Consider the following 16,258-nt stretch of genomic DNA (forward strand, 5'->3'; position numbering starts at 1 on the left):
TTAAAGCTCAGAAAATGGGGCAGGTACCTGCTCTGCTGGTCATGGGAGACTTTAACTGTCACCTATGCTCGGCACTGGTCCCAATAGATGCAGAATGGTCTCACTGCCCTGTAGAGAATGGGCCGCATTTCTCCCACACGCCGGATGGGTTAGCTTTTGGTAAGCTCCGGCTTAATTATGATCTAGAGCACACTATCAACATGATGGGTGTGCAGAGGGATGGCAGCCTCCCACCTACATTCAAGGGCAGAGGATGTTCATCTATCATTGACTATATCTTAGTCTCTAGATTTTTAATAAATAGAGTCCTCAGTGTAGGGATAGAATGGAGCAGTTTTAGTGATCACAACCCCCTTGTATTGGGGTTGTTGTATCTGGCGGGCTCAAAAAGTAGATACCAAGGTATAATTACTGAGAAGGTAACAGACCAGGGTAGGAGACTAAGGTGGTCCAAAATAGATGGGGAAACTTTTTATAAATCCCTGATGGACTCTGGTAAACCCGCCATTGATGACTGTTTAGATATGGATGTTCAAGGTCCGAGGTTGCTTGAAGCATTTGGCCAGATCGCTGACCTTATAGACGGTCTATTAAAAACTAGCGCGCCCACAAGGAACCACTGTAACCCACGTTGGTTCGATAGAGACTGCTCAAAGGCTTTGAGGGAGCTCAAAAGCAGCCTTAAAAACAAACCAAGGGACACCCTACAAATCATGGTGTGTAGGAATAAATATAAGAGGGAGATCAAGAGGAGGAAATTAGCTCTACAGGGAGAAGCGTGGGCAGACCTAAGAGAAACTGGGGAAAAAAGGGACATGTCCGGGTTCTGGAGAATTATTAACCAACCTACTTTCCAGGAAAATAACACCCCGGAGATAGGATCCAACATCTTACCAGAACAGTGGGTCTCTCACTACAAGGGGCTGTACAACTACGAGCCAGGAACCACTGAAGAGCATCCTGAGATCTCACATCAGGGCTCTACAGTAGTGTTCACCATTAAGGAGATTACGGCTGGAATAGAGGGTTTGTCAAAAAATAAAGCCCCTGGCCCTGACGGAATCCCCCCCGATTTGTTTCTAAGCTGTGTAGAACTCTGTGCCCCCATAATGACCAGGGTCATAAATACCGCCATCATCTGTGGCCTGCCGCTGTCCTGGTCTAAGGCCATAATCGTCCCTATTTTTAAGAAGGGCAATAGGGATGACCCTAAGTGTTATCGCCCGATTTCCCTTATTGATGTATCTGCCAAACTTCTGGGAAGGGCGATCCTTAATAGACTGTGCGAGTGGACCGAAGAAAATAACACCTTCTCGGACACTCAATACGGATTCAGGACGGGGAGGTCCACCAGTGATCAATGCCTGAACCTCTATATGCTGACAGCCAAATACACCATGGCCAGCAATGAAGCCATCTATATGGGGTTCATGGATCTGGCAGCGGCATTCGATCATGTTAATAGGGAAAAACTTTGGGTCATGATGTCTCTTATGGGGATAGAGGTTGGCCTAATTAATATCTTAAGGGAACTTTACAGCGATACCTCTGCTAAGGTCCGTTTTAACAGGGAGGGGGGCCTGACCGATTCATTTTCTTGCAAGAGCGGGGTACGGCAAGGCTGTATTCTTGCCCCATTTTTATTCTCCCTTTATATAAACAATTTGGAGCAGTTTTTGTTAACTCTAAAGACAGATTGCCCAAGGGTGTGGACGCGTCATATCCCCGTTCTGCTTTACGCAGACGACGCGGTCTTGCTCGCACGTACGCCTAGGAGCTTACAGATTCTGATCGATGGATTTGTTAAATTTATGGGCTCCCTAGACCTTTTTGTCAATTTGGGCAAATCATATGTGCTGCTGGCTGGTAACAAACCTTGCACCAAATTTATGTACACGATAGGAAACCACAAAATAGAAGAGGTTAAAACATTTCCCTATCTAGGTGTAATTTTTGACGGGGCTTTACAATTTAATTCCCTGGTCGAGGAGCGCTGTAGCAAAATGATCGCTACCAATGGGGCAATAGCAAGTTATGGTAGGAGTGTAGGCAGATGGAACCCGGAACAGGTGATGAACCTGTATAGCTCCATATGCTGCTCCAAAGTGATTTATGGGGCAGAGGTATGGGGCTTTGTTAATACTGCAAAAATACAGCGGGAGGAAAATAAATACCTAAGATCCATCCTGAGGGTACCCCCAAGCACTGCTGGTTTTATAGCACACAGGGAACTAGGGAGGCCTTACCTAGAAGATCTGGTAAAACTTAGGCCAATAGTGGCCTGGTTAAAAATTTGGGTCAACCCTGACGCGTCTCTGAGCAGAGAAATTTTAAATGATTGCTTAGAAAGGGATAAATGTATGAGAATACCATGGCTCAATTATGTAAAGAGTACCTTAGAGGCCCTTGGCTATAGGAATCTCTTCACCAACCCTGTAGCAATTGTATCCCAGCACAAGATGTTAGTAAAAAAAGCTTTTTTAGAGCAAAAAGCACAACAGAGAGCTGAGGCTGAAGGGCTCAAAAAGACAGTGAGGGCTCACAACTTGGTCAAGAGCGTCGAGGGAATGGAGCCATATTTGTACCTCATGCACAATGCTCAGGACAGATTTCTGATGTGTCGCTTTAGATTACATTTACTTCCATACCTACTGGCATCACCAGCAGGGTTTTCAACAACAATTGAGCAGAAGGGATCCTGCGGCTGCGACAATAGGTCTCCGCAGGACTCCCTTCACTTTGTACTACTCTGCCCTCTTTTTACCATGCCTAGGCGCAGATTTCTAGTGAAAATTTGAAAACAAGCCAATTTGGAACACGCTAAAGAGGCCTTAATTTACCTACAGAAAGCATCCGACCCTTTAACATTGTGCTGTATAATGGATTTTATTAAAGTGGCGGTTCGTTTAAGGGTAACCAGAGGAGAGGAATGATGTCTAAAAATTGTTATTAATCTTTTTTAAAGTGTCATAATCCCCTTTACTTTTGTAACATGTAAACAATAATTATTATAATCGGGATCCTGAAAATGATTTAATGAATTTTTACTTATGTATATATGTATGTGCTTTTATGGTGATTTTTAATCATCGAATAAAGAATCCTTGAATTGAAATTGAATTGAAAGACCACATGCCATTGATCATCCCCGTAGTACCGAGTCCTGTGTACAATAAATGTATCCATTCTAAGAATGGGAGAGGGAAGCCCATGCATACTAGTACAAAGGATAGATAGTCCCACTCCAGGGAGTGAAATGCCTTATGTGCATGAAGGAAGATAGTGGCCACATCCTCATCAGGGTCGATATTGTGAAGTAGTGCGAAGAGGGTGCGTAAGTTGTGGGACGTACTTCTAGTGGGGACAAACACCGATTGGTCAGGGAGGACCAACACCGGCATAAGAGGGTTGGTACGATTTGCAATTAATTTAGCTAGGATCTTGGCATCTTTATTGATAAGGGACAGGGTCCTGTATGAATCAACTTGTGTGGTCGGTTTTCCTGGTTTGGGTAGGGAGGTAAGATACCTGATTCATGGGCTTCCTCAAGGACGTGGCGCAGAACCGGGATGATTAGATGGCGAAATGTTTTATAAAATTCAACCGGGAGGCCGTCTGGCCCCGGAGCCTTACCAGATTGTAGCTGCATTATATAGCAGAGATAATCTCCTCGTCCTCGTGATGCGCAAGAAGGAAGTCTCTTTGGCAGTTCCCAACCAAGCAATGGCAGTGTCTTCAAAGAATGAAGTGAAGTCCACTGGAGCTTGTGAGTGGGTTGCATATAGTTTTTTATAGAACCTTTTAAAGACATCGAGTATAGCCAAAGTGTTTCTGTGCGTGTGTCCGTCCTCATCTTCAATCTTGAAGACGGTGTTGGCAAAGCGTAGGGGTCGGACAGAGGAAGCCAGCGCTGGTCCCGGCCTCTCCCCCTCTCCATATGGACGGGCCTGATGGTATTTCCCCCTAAATTTACATTCTCGTTCAGCCGTTTCCTGGTACTCTATAAGCAGGGTACGTCGGTGCTTTTGCAGTGCCGGGAGGGTGTGGAATGTATAGACAACTCAGTTTGTTTAATGTCCTATTCCAGCTTCTGAAGTGTATTGCGGATATCTTATAACACTCCCCAACTTTTGGAAATGCAGACTCCCCGTTTGGTAACCTTGAAGACCTCCCATATCGTGGAGCATTGCGGAATTGAGCTATCATTGCGGAGGAAGAAGTCAGATATTTCCTGCTCAAGTTCGTCTTTGAAAACGGGGTCTAATAGTGTCTGTGGGTTGAGGCACCAGGAGAGGAAGGGGGGTCTTCATGTGGTGGCGTAGGATTGAGGAGCACAGGGGAGTGGTCTGAATATGTGCAAGGGAGGTAAGATGAATGTGTCATCCAGGTTGCTAATCCTTTATCGACTAACCAAATGTCTATGCGCAACCAAGAGGAGTGGACAGAGGAGTAACAAGAGCCCTCTCGAGCTAGCAGGTGGAGAGTTCCTCAGGCGTCTATAAGATCATGGTCTTCAACAATGTTTTTGAGGGTGAATTGTGCATTAGTGTAGTGGTGAGGCTGCGGGTGCGAAATGTCCAGAGTCGGGTGCATTGTAACATTGAAGTCACTTCCCCATAGTAAGTGCCTAGACCCTATGTCCAGTATTTTGACCCATAATATCGAGAAAAAGTCTGGGTCATCAGTGTAGGGCCCATAGCAAGATACTAGTGTTATGGATTGTGTGGATAGCCGACCCCATAGAATGCTGTAGCGGGAGTGGGTGTTTCACCAGAATGAGAGTACCTTGGGCGCATGAGGAATAGGATGAGAAGCATGTAGTGGGAGCAAGATGTGTTTCCTGGAGCATGGCACAGTGGATGTTGTAACGATCTAGGTAGGCTAGGATTTGGAAGCGTTTGCGGGGGTTCCCCAGGCCTCGTACATTCCATGTCAGAAAATTGTACTGGAGGGTATTAGGTCGGGACTCCATGGTGTATGTGGAGAATTGTATTGGTGTAGAATGTGATTTGCTTGATTATAGAGAACGGTATCAACATATGTGGAAAAATTGGTACAGTGCAAAGTGGTGTGTGAAAACATTTCCCAATCCCTCCCCCTCCCACAGCAGCATCCCCAACTCACCGAGACTTGTCCCTCCCCCCTCCCAAATAGTCCCATATACCCCCTTCCCAACTGGGGATGGTGGGGTAACCGTTCAGTCATTTTATAAAATACAAAGTTTTAGGGTTCACCTGGTGGGTGGAGGCTAAAGGGCCACCAGATTCACCTCGCGAGGGCTAGGGTGCTCGGGTAAAGTGGTGTAATTCCATCTTGATGCAGTGTCTAGTGTGGTCCCTAGTGCAGTATGCTTTTTCCTTTGGGGGTAAGTGGAGCATGTGCAACGAAGTAGGCAATCAGCGCCTTGTACAGGACATCTGATGCTGGGTATAGAGTGGTGGTCCTTTATGTGAGCTATGTGTAGTGCCATGCGCCACTAGGTAGACATGAAATTGCAATGCAGGGCGGTAGCATGGTACAAAATCGAGGAGCAGGTTGCTCTCTGCTTCGACCAGCTCCAAGAAGCACAATGTCTGAATCTTCTCAGCAGATTGCATGGCATGAGCTCTGTGTCTTGATAAGTCCTTGTGTTTTGGGTGGGAACCATATAGTTCTAGTCAAAGCCCACAGACGTCTTGGGGGCTCCTGGGTGTCCTTGCAGGGGCATGGTGTCATTCTTATCAGTTTCAGTGTCTGCCTTGGAAGGTGCTACTCGATGTCAGAGGAACCGCCATTATTTCCCATGTGGCGCGCTGGGGATTCCTGGCCACCGGCTGTTTAGGCAGGGTCTTGATGAAGTCCTGGGCATGTTGCGGATTGGTGAAAAAATGCTGTTTACCTTGGTGTGTTACTTTGAGGCAAGCCGGGAACAGCATAGCTTATGGCATATTGAGTTGTTGCAGTTTATTCTTGACCTGGAGGAACTTGCGTCTCTGCTCTTGGACAGCCATGGTAAAATCGGGGTAGACGGATATCTCCATTCCCTCGTATTTAAGTTATCCTTTTTCACAAGAGAGATATCTGTCTGTAAAACATAGGTAATAGCACATAGAGACTGAGAATGATTAACACCTATACACGAAGTTTCCATTTATTTCACAGAGGGTAGAGCCATCAAAAAACTTCCCCAAAAAGCAGTAGGGGTGGCAAGTACAGTTTACTCTTACAGCACAGTGCAGTGAGAGCCGTTGCTTCCTCAAATAAGCCATTACGCAGTGGACCAAAGAGCCATTAATGGTAAGAAAGTGAAATGTAAGAGTAGAAGTATTTCAGGTCTACCTTTGTTAATTCTAATTAACGGTTGAGACAGTAAAAATAATAAAATAACTGAGCAATTGCAATGTTCAGGAAGTCAATATGTCTTAATAGAGTACAAAATATATTTTAGTGCGTAACTGTATCATTTTTGTATGCCATGTGTTTGCAAGATGACATGAGAGGGAGGTAGTCATTTGTAAGCAAACACTCTCAGCATTAAAAGCATACAGTACAGTGCATAAGGCATGGTACGAAGGAGCTAGACCTGAACATGAGAGTATGTGTTTATGTACAATTAGATATGTATAGGTATTTCCTTGATGTAACAGTCAAACTATGCGCTAAATACATGATGAAATATATAGAGGTGTCTATACTGTAGAGAATTTAAGTTGCTTACTGAGAAAGCCATGTAATTCATATAACATTCATGATAGTGTATAAATGAATTTTTACAATGAACATCAAATTGATTGATTTTATTTGTATCTGTTTTTAGGTAGAACAATTATAAATTTGATCGGGACAGCTAAATCATTTGTATGTCTTGAAAAAGGTGGTACTGAAATAATATAAACCATTGAAACGCGTCGACGCTAAAGGAGAGCACAATTGAAAAAGACAGTCACAGAAGGGTGCAAATACAGATTAAGAGTATTGGCCTTGTGCTTTCGAAATCAATGTGCAATAGAATTAGATAATTTTTAAGTCTTTTTGTTTTTTCGTTTGTCTCGATTATGCAGGTCATAAATGATGTATATGGAATGTGTACATGTTGATTTCTGATTAGGGAATATAGTTTTTAATATTGGTGACAATTGTTGATGTAATTGTGTCTTTGAAAGATTTATGAAACATGTGTTGTTTTTAAAGGAATTCTATTGAAATTGCCCACGGCATACAAATAAAGACAAATGTTTTTTTAGAAAATGTAATATTTTGTGTGATGGTATTAGATAACTGCTGACTGGAGTTGGAAATAGTGTGTTGCATAGTCATTGTACGTTGTAGTCATTATCGCAATCATGGAAACCATTCTCTTTTCTGGTAGTGGTACCTCTTTTCCATTGGTTAATCTAGGGATCACTCTCACTTTTTTTATAATTGATTGCATTACCAACAATAGTTCCTTGAGGTCTGCGGTAGAGGTAGTACGAGCGGCAGCGTGATCTTCATCAGGCTCTGTCTGGGATCGGGGAGTCTTTCGAGTGTCAAAGTTGAGTTTCAACTGTTTCCCATCTGGTTTCCCCAGGGCGGCGAGGCGGGGGTCCTGCGGCTCGGCTGGAGTCCGAAAGGATCCGTCACTCACTCCTGATGTATGCGCTCGGTGACTTGCGGTGGAGGTCGGAGGCCCAGCGCGCGATGAGACAAAGGCGGGAGGAGCAGGGCTCATGCAACACAAACTCTTCTACAGTGGAGATCGGTATTTGACATCGCCTGGAAGGGGTGATGGGTTCTCTCCGCTATGCATGGAGGTAGTAGTGTCTGCACTCTCTTTGAGATTCCCAGAGAGCCGGTTGTAGGTGTGACAGTGTTGGGGTGAATCGACGGGTTGGAGGGCGGTGTGGGGTATCAAGTGGCCAGCTAAGTGCCTCCTCTGGGCAGTGGCCCCCTGGCATATGTGGTCTCATCCTCCCAGGCCCAGTGCATGTCAGACAGTGGTTCTGGGCCCAGAGATATGGGGATGATCGGGCTAACGTCTCTGGAGCTCCTGCAGATGCAGCCCTAGATGGGGGCACTCCTCTCCCTGCAATGACTAAGAGAGGGGGTCAAGTCCTGCAAGGGGCCCAGCGGGTCTTGTTACGTCCCGCTATCCCGGCGGGGCATCAGGAAATGTGGCAATCTTCTATGCGCACCCGGCTCTACTGCTTAGGAGCTGCTCCACAGGTCTTGCGCACAGAATGGTCTCAGGGGGCAGGCACAGCTGCTTCAGTGTGGGCAGGATAGCAGCCGGATGGGGAGCCGGGATCTATGAGCGCATTTTCGTCCCTCAGCGTGGTCTGAGTGTCTAAAGGTCATAATCGGGTGGGTCTCGTGCCGGCGGGGCCCTCTCCTCACGCTCTGCCCAGCTGCTGTCACAGCCCGCAATGCAGGGGGTGTTACTTTCTACAGCTGTGCCAGATCAGCGCCTGAGAGACACAGGCACTACAGCGGTCGTGGCTGGGGCCTACAGGCAGCACGAGACACTCACTGCTGCAGTCAGACAAGGCATCCTCCAGGGCCTCCAATGCCGCAGCTGCCTCCGCAGCACCCCGTCAGAAGGCACCAGGGCCCCCTGCAGCGCAGTGGGCAGTTTCCTTGCGTCACGGGAATCACTCCGTCCCAAGGGAATCCGCAGCTATGTGGGGCCAGCAGCGCAGTAGGTCTCTGCCTCACAAGTCAGTCAGCGCCCCCTCAATCAGCTCGCCAGAGTCTCCAGCTGGCTACCAGGGCGCCACAGCCGCCATTTTCTAATCTAACCCTAAGCTGAAGTGCTGCTTGGAGGATTAGCCTGAAGTGGTTGCCTGACTGCCAAAGAAAGGAGAGAGGAACTTTGTGTGTACTTTCATCAACTTGTGTAAGGATCTCCAAGGGCTTGAGAACAGAGCTTGCCTCCTGCTGAAGTCTCAGGGACAACAGACTTCACCTACCAGCTTCCCAAGAGCTCTCTTGACGTGCATGCAGTTATTCTGGACTTTCTGAGGACTTGCGTGCCGCAAGGAGCTGGAAGCGCGACTCAAGAACAGGAAGCGTGTCGCCAAACTGCTGGTGCTGCTTCACAACACGAATCGCCTTGCATCGCCTGAGAAGAGGATCGACATCGCAGCAGACACCCCCACATCCCCGGGAAGTGTGTTGCAGGAGAAGAGGATCGACTTCACATCAGACATCGCCGCACCTCCGAGAAGTGTGTCGCAGGGTCTGTCGCGGCTCACATCATTGTGGAAGCAACTCGCATCGCTGGGGGAGAGGATCGGCGTCGCAGCAGATGCCACCGCATCACTGGGAAGTGTTTCACAGGGCCTGTCACAGCTTGCATCGTGTAAAGCAGTTATTCGGCTACCGGACTGCAAGAATTCCTCAGGTAGGGTATCTCCATCGGAGTCTCTCCGTGCACCTCCTCACATCCACCGGGCCTGACCTTCGTGCTCGTAAAGTCCCTATTCGGGCGCCATTTGAAGAACCGTTTTTACCCACTTACTGGGTCTCGGCGGCGGGGAACCACCCAAGTCTTCTATACCCTCCTTATATAGAAAAAGGAGACACAGGAGCCTTCATCTACAGGAGGAACCAAGTTTTATTCGAATAGCATCGGCTATGGAACAGAGTCCCAAGATCGTCGGAGACAAGACAGAGGAGGCTGCTGCTTTACTCCGCAGCATACAGACCTTATATACACATTTCCCACCTTAAGAAACCAGTTCCGGTGGGGACCTGGTGCCCCCGAGTCAAAATGCAGTTACACCATTCTTTGTCAAGGCAGGAGGGAGGCTGCAACAGATGGTACAAAAGATTACGGACAGGTCTTGCAAAACAGGACATGTACGTGAGAGAACAGACAGACCTTGAACAACAGGATATGTGAAAGAAACAAGTCTGGGACGTTGACGTGACCAAGTCTTGTGAAACAGGATGGATGTGTGGAGGAGTTCAGTCCGAAGGTGGGTAAGGCCAATTCTTTGTTCATTTTTTTGAAATTGGCTCAACCATAAGGAGCTGGAAGGGCAGGGTGGTCGTGACAGTTAGAATTTCATCAGACATGAGCAGAAACTACCAGGAGGGTCGTGCAGAGGTGTTTGGCACGAAATGGCAATGCAAAAATATTGGAGTCCGGACACAAAATAAATGCTGACAAGAAGGACACTTTTCCTCAGTTTTTTCCTCGTCTCCCATTTGCGGTTCCTTCACCCCCTCACCTCTTTCACTCTTTTCATTCTTTGTCTACCTCCCATGCTCCTTCACTCTCTCCCCTAAATCTCTCCCCTTGCCTGATTTTTTCCTTACATATATGTTTTTAACTCATGTAACTACACTCCACCAACTATGCTCTGTAACTGAGAAACTTGTGACTATGTAACTGGTAACTATGCTCTGAACAAATTGCTTGTCCTCATGTAAAGCGCTCTGATACCTCTGGGTCTAGCCAGCGCTATATACAAATTTTCAAATAAATAAACTAGAGACCCCCAAATCTAACATAGCCCAAACTGAGCAGCCGCTGCAGTTTGTGGTCACCAGAGCAGTGTGGCACCTCTAAGATGTTATTACAGCACAATACGTCTCTAGGGCAAGCATGGCATTATCTTTCCTTGATGGATGTGGAGAAAAATGTGGGTGCTGGTTGAGGAGAGTGAAACCCTACATAAACAACAGCCACAATCCATGTCAGGGTGAAACATAAAAGGTCACTACATTAACCTGTGCTTAACCCTCTGGAACCTTGGCACGAAAGCAGTCAGGCTTAACTTAGAGGCAAAGTGTAAAGTATTTATGCAGCACTTAAACAATAATAAAGTGAATGCACAACACAAGAAAAATCCCACACCAAAGTAGAAATAGATAAACAGAATATCATTTTATAAACTATTTGACACCAAAACTACTTCAATCCAATCAGTAGAGCCAGGCATATACAACTTCAAATATTTAAGGTAAGTATAGGACCTAAAAGCACAAGGCAACACCCAAGGGTTATCAGAAAAGCACAAAGCAGCATTCAGAGTTATCTGTTTGTGCATTGTTGGGTGATAGACATAAGTTCCGGCAGACCACGATGGAGTACATTTCGAATGCAGAGACCAGGTTAACCCCACTGAAAAAGTTACCTTCTAAAGTGCGGATCTATGGGGACATGTTAACGCTGCCCCGCTATCTCTCACTGAGTTTCATTAGGCGCCTTTTGGGACTCCCCCGGAGTACCCCTTTAACTCCCTTAAGGTTGGATCTAGGTCTAGTGCCTATCCAGGAAATCATCTCGAACCACCCGTTACTATATTGGAGATGACTCTGGTCCACTCTGGAACTTGTGAGCTACAGAGAGGACCTGGGGGATCTCCTGTCCATAGGGGGCGTGGGGAAGATCTCTTGGTTAAAGTACATTAAGCACCTCTCTCAAGCTCTCGGCATGGGGGACTTGTGGTTGTCCCCTGAGGTGGCTTGCCCCATGCTTTCCAAAAAATCCTTGAGTTTGGCACTAAAACAACCCCGCTCTGCTCTCATTCTATCAAACTCTTCTATGGGCAGGTTGACTAATAACTTTCTGGATTTCAAGGCCCTTCCCAAATTCGAGAAATTTCTGGATGCCATCCAGCCTCCCCTGGCAAAGAAACTATACATCGAGTTTAGGCATGGCTCAATGCCCTTTAGGGGCCTTACTTACAAGTGGTCAAAAGCCCCATCGCAAGTGAGCTCTTGCCAAGGTTAACAGGTTGCAGAGAGATGGATCAGCACGTTCTGCTCTTCTGCCCTTGTACTCAAGGGCGAGAGCCAAGTGGATTATCCAATTTTGTAAGACCAGGGGCTTAAGGGGCTATAGGGAGGTTTTTAGAATTCTCAAAGTTGATACCACACATTTGACAGTGTTCACAGACAGCAAGATTCCTCTGTCTATGTGGTACTCCAGGTGTGCAATATTAAAAAATGCAAAGTCATTGACTACTGCCCCTGGGATTGTATGTTGACTGTTGTGGGGAGCCTTTTCATTAATAGTCTGTTCGGGGTGTCCCACCGTGAGTCTCATTGCATTCTATATTGAGCCAACGACGTCTGTTCTATTTTTACCCTTCTTAACATCTGTATGACTTGGTGTCCCTTGAGGACTTTTAGCATTGTAAATTTTTCTATTTTACTTGTATATGTGTAAATATGTATTTTTGTGGTTTTTAACCGATAATAAAAGCTTTTTCACTGACTTACTGACCTTCTAAAGTCTAGCACAAAGAGTTCTGTTTGTGGTGAAGAAGGCCACGAGGATCAGGGATAGCTTCATGGATTGTTGTCACTGTAGAGTGAACAGCAGGCAGGGCATCACAGACAATCATCACTGTATTTCAAAGATCCTGTTGGGTGGCACCTTGGAGTTCGCCGCAGACTGTTGATGCTGTAGCACAAAGTATCAATCAATCAATCAACCAGGGTTCTTTTAGAGTGCCGCTAATCTCCCATTAGGGTCTCAAGGCACTTTGGAGGGGGGTCTGAGGTTCAGTCGAAGAGCCAAGTCTTGAGGTCCTTCCTGAGTTGAGGCAGTGAAGGTGATTGCCTGAGATGTAGAGGTAGAGAGTTCCAGGTCTTCACAGCGAGGTAGGAGAAGGATCTTCCCGAGAGTATAGATCTTGCATTGCTGTTCATCGCTGTAGCATGAAGCGCCAGATTCAATGGAGCTTTGTGTTGCCAGTCAGTGTTGGTGGTAAGATTTTGATGTGAACGGGCCCATTCATGGTCATGAAGAGGCCAAAACTCCAGAACTTATCCTTTTCTTTGAGGGGGAGCTCAGTCTATGCCATACCCAGGATCCAGGGCCTGGGAGGCACCTCTTGGGGATCAGAAACACACTCCAGCAGCAGTCAGCAGGGCTAGGCAGGCCCAGTTGCAGCAGGTCAGCTAGGCAATTGCAGACAGGCCTCTGAAGCTTGTTTTGTCCCTGTAGCACAGGCAGGAGATCAGTGAGCTGACCCTCGGAGTCAGTTTAGCCTGGGATGAATCCAGTCCAGTCCAGTCTTGCTTCTCAGCAAGCAGGGCAGGCTAACCTTCTTCTGCAGTATCCACAGGTCCCGGAGTGAACTGAACAGTGGGCCTGGGTGTTCCTGGTGCCCACTTTGAAGTGGGAGAAGCTTCTAGACTCTCCCCCTACATAGTGCCTGGAACTTCCTGTCTCCCTGTCCTGGTCACAGTCTGAATGGAGGTACAAAAGGCTAGTGTGAAGCCCTTTGTCTGTGAGCTGAGTCAGTGCTTTAAAATGCAAGAATGGTAGCTTTGCCCCCATCCTGCCTGAGAAGGCCCATCCTGCCAACAACCAGCCCCTCTATTCTGATGCTGTTTGGAAGAAATACATAAAGGCCAACTGTCAACTGCATTTAGTCATGTGACCCAGGAACAGGCTGCAGGCACCAAATCGGTAGGACAAGAAAATGCCAGCTTTGTATTGCATTTTCAGACTTGTGACTTAAAATCTAACTTTACCATTAAAGAGGGTCTTACATTATACCTCCTCAGACACCAAACATGACCTACCCACCTGCTCCCAGTCAGATGTAATCACATATTAAATGTAATAAGGTAACCCAATGTTATCCTATTGGAGCGATAGGGCTCACAGTAGTGAAAAAAACAGGTGCGTTTTTCACTACCAGGACATGTAAAACATAAAAGTACATGTCCAATGTTTTAATGACAATGCACCCTGCCCTATGGGCTGTCTAGGACTTACTTTAGGGGTGACCTATATGTAACAAAGAGGCCGATTTAGGCCTGGCAAGGGGTTTATTTTACCAAATTGGCATCAATAGCAAACCTGAGACATGTTGGTGGCACAATAAGTACTGCAGACCCACTAGTAGCATCTAATTTACAGGCCCTGTATTGATGTAGTACCACTTTACTAGGGACCTACATGTCGCAGTGGTAAAGTGCACAGAGTCTTAATAACCAACAAGAATGGGTTCAGAAAACATGAGGCTGAAAGCAAAATGTTTGGGGATGACCTTGCGGAGAGGGCCAAGTCCAACCGATGTCTTGCACTAAGAGTTAAATTTAGTATATTGAATCCTATAGGAGATATTAATAATAATACAGAGTTTTATAAAGCGCGATCAGCTACCTCGCGAGGAGGTGTCCCGGCGCTGCAAGAACAGGATGTTATGACCATAAAGGCTAGAGAAGGTGACATCTAGCGTGGCTGGGCAAACAGCCAGGTTTTCAGCAAGCGCTTGAAGCATAACTCGGATGGGGCCTGTTGGAGGGCAGGGGGCAGGGAGTTCCAAAGTGTCGCTACATTGGCCGAAAAAGTTTGTCCACCTAGCCGGGCTCTTTTTGCTCTAGGGACTGCAATCTGAACACGGTTGATGGAATATACATTCAAAATGACATGCCACTCTCCCACCTACAATCAGTAGTGATATGTTATATTTAGATTTTATACCTAAACTGTGGTCCATAGGCCTCGGTCATGATTCCATTAAAAGAAAATAGGTTCTACAGCTAAAAAATAGGAAAAATTGATAACATTGAAAAAGATGATGAACTTTTGTCCATGTGAAAATTCATCTTAGTAGCACACTCCCTTTCCTGATTATGTTGGCATGTAGTTTACACATGCTGCAGTTGTGACAAACTTTGGTGTGTGTTTGGCCTGTGCAAAATGATTGTTTTCTTTATTTGTACGACTACACAAGGATACATGTGGTTTCTGAGATGACTGATTGTCTTGAAGGCAATGTCTGGTGTATTGTAAAACATGTTTAAGAGTTCTAACTCTTCCATCAAAGAATGCCAATGTTTTATGAGGGTTCTCCAGAATATTTGAATCTCTTCATTGTATAGGATAATGAATCAGGTCAGTTGCTCATATAGTGGTTGTTGTGGTTGGTTGCAATACTGGCGTTCGAGCCATCCTGTACACTGCTGTTATGGCTATGGCTTTGTCTTTAGTTTTGCAGATTCAAATATGTGCACTATTTTTGATGGCTTTGTGAACTTGATCCCTCAGATACACAATGGCAGGCGTCTGCATTATAGGTGAAACTTTATCAAGGCTGCCTGCAGCAATAATATGGCAAACCCATTTGTGATTTGCCAAGCTTATTTTAGAAAAAAATAAATGATTAACAAAAATCACTGGAGTCAAGCAGTTCATTACCCAGACAATGTTGTAACGCACAGGATGCTTCTGCATGGCATCGCTATGTAAACAAAGACAACTAAAATATTAAAGAGGAGCAGGGTAAATTAACTGAGGCAGTTACTTAACAAACGGTATTTTTTTGTTCAGAATCAGTCAACGAAAAACAGGCCAAATTGTTAACTTCATAAAAACAACATACATGTGTTTTATTTTATTTAGCATCACCTCTTCGGCATAGTTGTTAAACTCACGATGCCTTGTATGACTCTTTAACTGGTTCTGAGCTTTCACCCACAACATATTCCATTCTGGGGCTTGTAGTTTTGCTTTTGGAATTAGATAACATGTATTACAAAGCCCAGCATGGCAAACACTGCTCGCCATGAGGTTAGTGTTGGCCGAAGGAGTCCCATAAGACCTGGGGCCTAGTGCAGCCTTGCTATCATGCATGTGTGTTTGTAGGGGTGTTGATTCAGAAAAGGGGGTGGTGATGGACAGAGTATCTGAATTAAGCAGAACACTCCTACCCAGTCCAAAGATCAGGGCTTGATCCATCACCGTTTTTTAGCTCACTGCACCATCCCAGCTCAGAACCTGGCTACATGCAAATTAGTCTGTCCCTGGCCCAGTGCATCATGGGAACAGGGCAGACTAAACTACCAAGTCAATTCTTATACTGGAAAGGAAACAAGCTTCCGGGGACCAGTTTCTGGCATTACAGCCGTCTTCGGCCCGGCTTGCTTGAATCCTGATGGTGCAGTGAGCGAGGGACTCATGTCTGAGCATACCCTTCCACGCTTAGGGTGGACAAAATGATTCAGAAAAGGGGGTGGTGATGGACAGAGCATCTGAATTAAGCAGAATACTCGTACCCAGTCAACAGATCAGGGCTTGATCCATCACCGTTTTTTAGCTCACTGCACCATCCCAGCTCAGAACCAGGCTACATGCAAATTAGTCTGTCCCTGGCCCAGTGCATCATGGGAACAGGGCAGACCAAACTACCAAGCCAATGCAGTGAGCTAATAAACGGTGATGGATCAAGCCCTGATCTTTGGACTGGGTAGGAGTGGTCTGCCTAATTCAGATACTCTGTCCATCACCACCCCCTTTTCTGAATCGTTTTGTCCACCACAAGCGTGG

At 46.1% G+C, this 16,258-nt stretch overlaps 1 pseudogene; it reads left to right on the forward strand.

The window, feature by feature from the left end:
- The first annotated feature begins 485 nt into the window (after nt 1–485).
- The window catches only part of LOC147725429 (protein MAK16 homolog pseudogene), a 39,749-nt pseudogene continuing 23,976 nt past the window's right edge, over nt 486–16,258 (forward strand).

This window comes from Lissotriton vulgaris, chromosome 3_2 (genome assembly GCF_964263255.1).
Source record: "Lissotriton vulgaris chromosome 3_2, aLisVul1.2, whole genome shotgun sequence".
Taxonomy (NCBI): Eukaryota; Metazoa; Chordata; class Amphibia; order Caudata; family Salamandridae; genus Lissotriton; species Lissotriton vulgaris.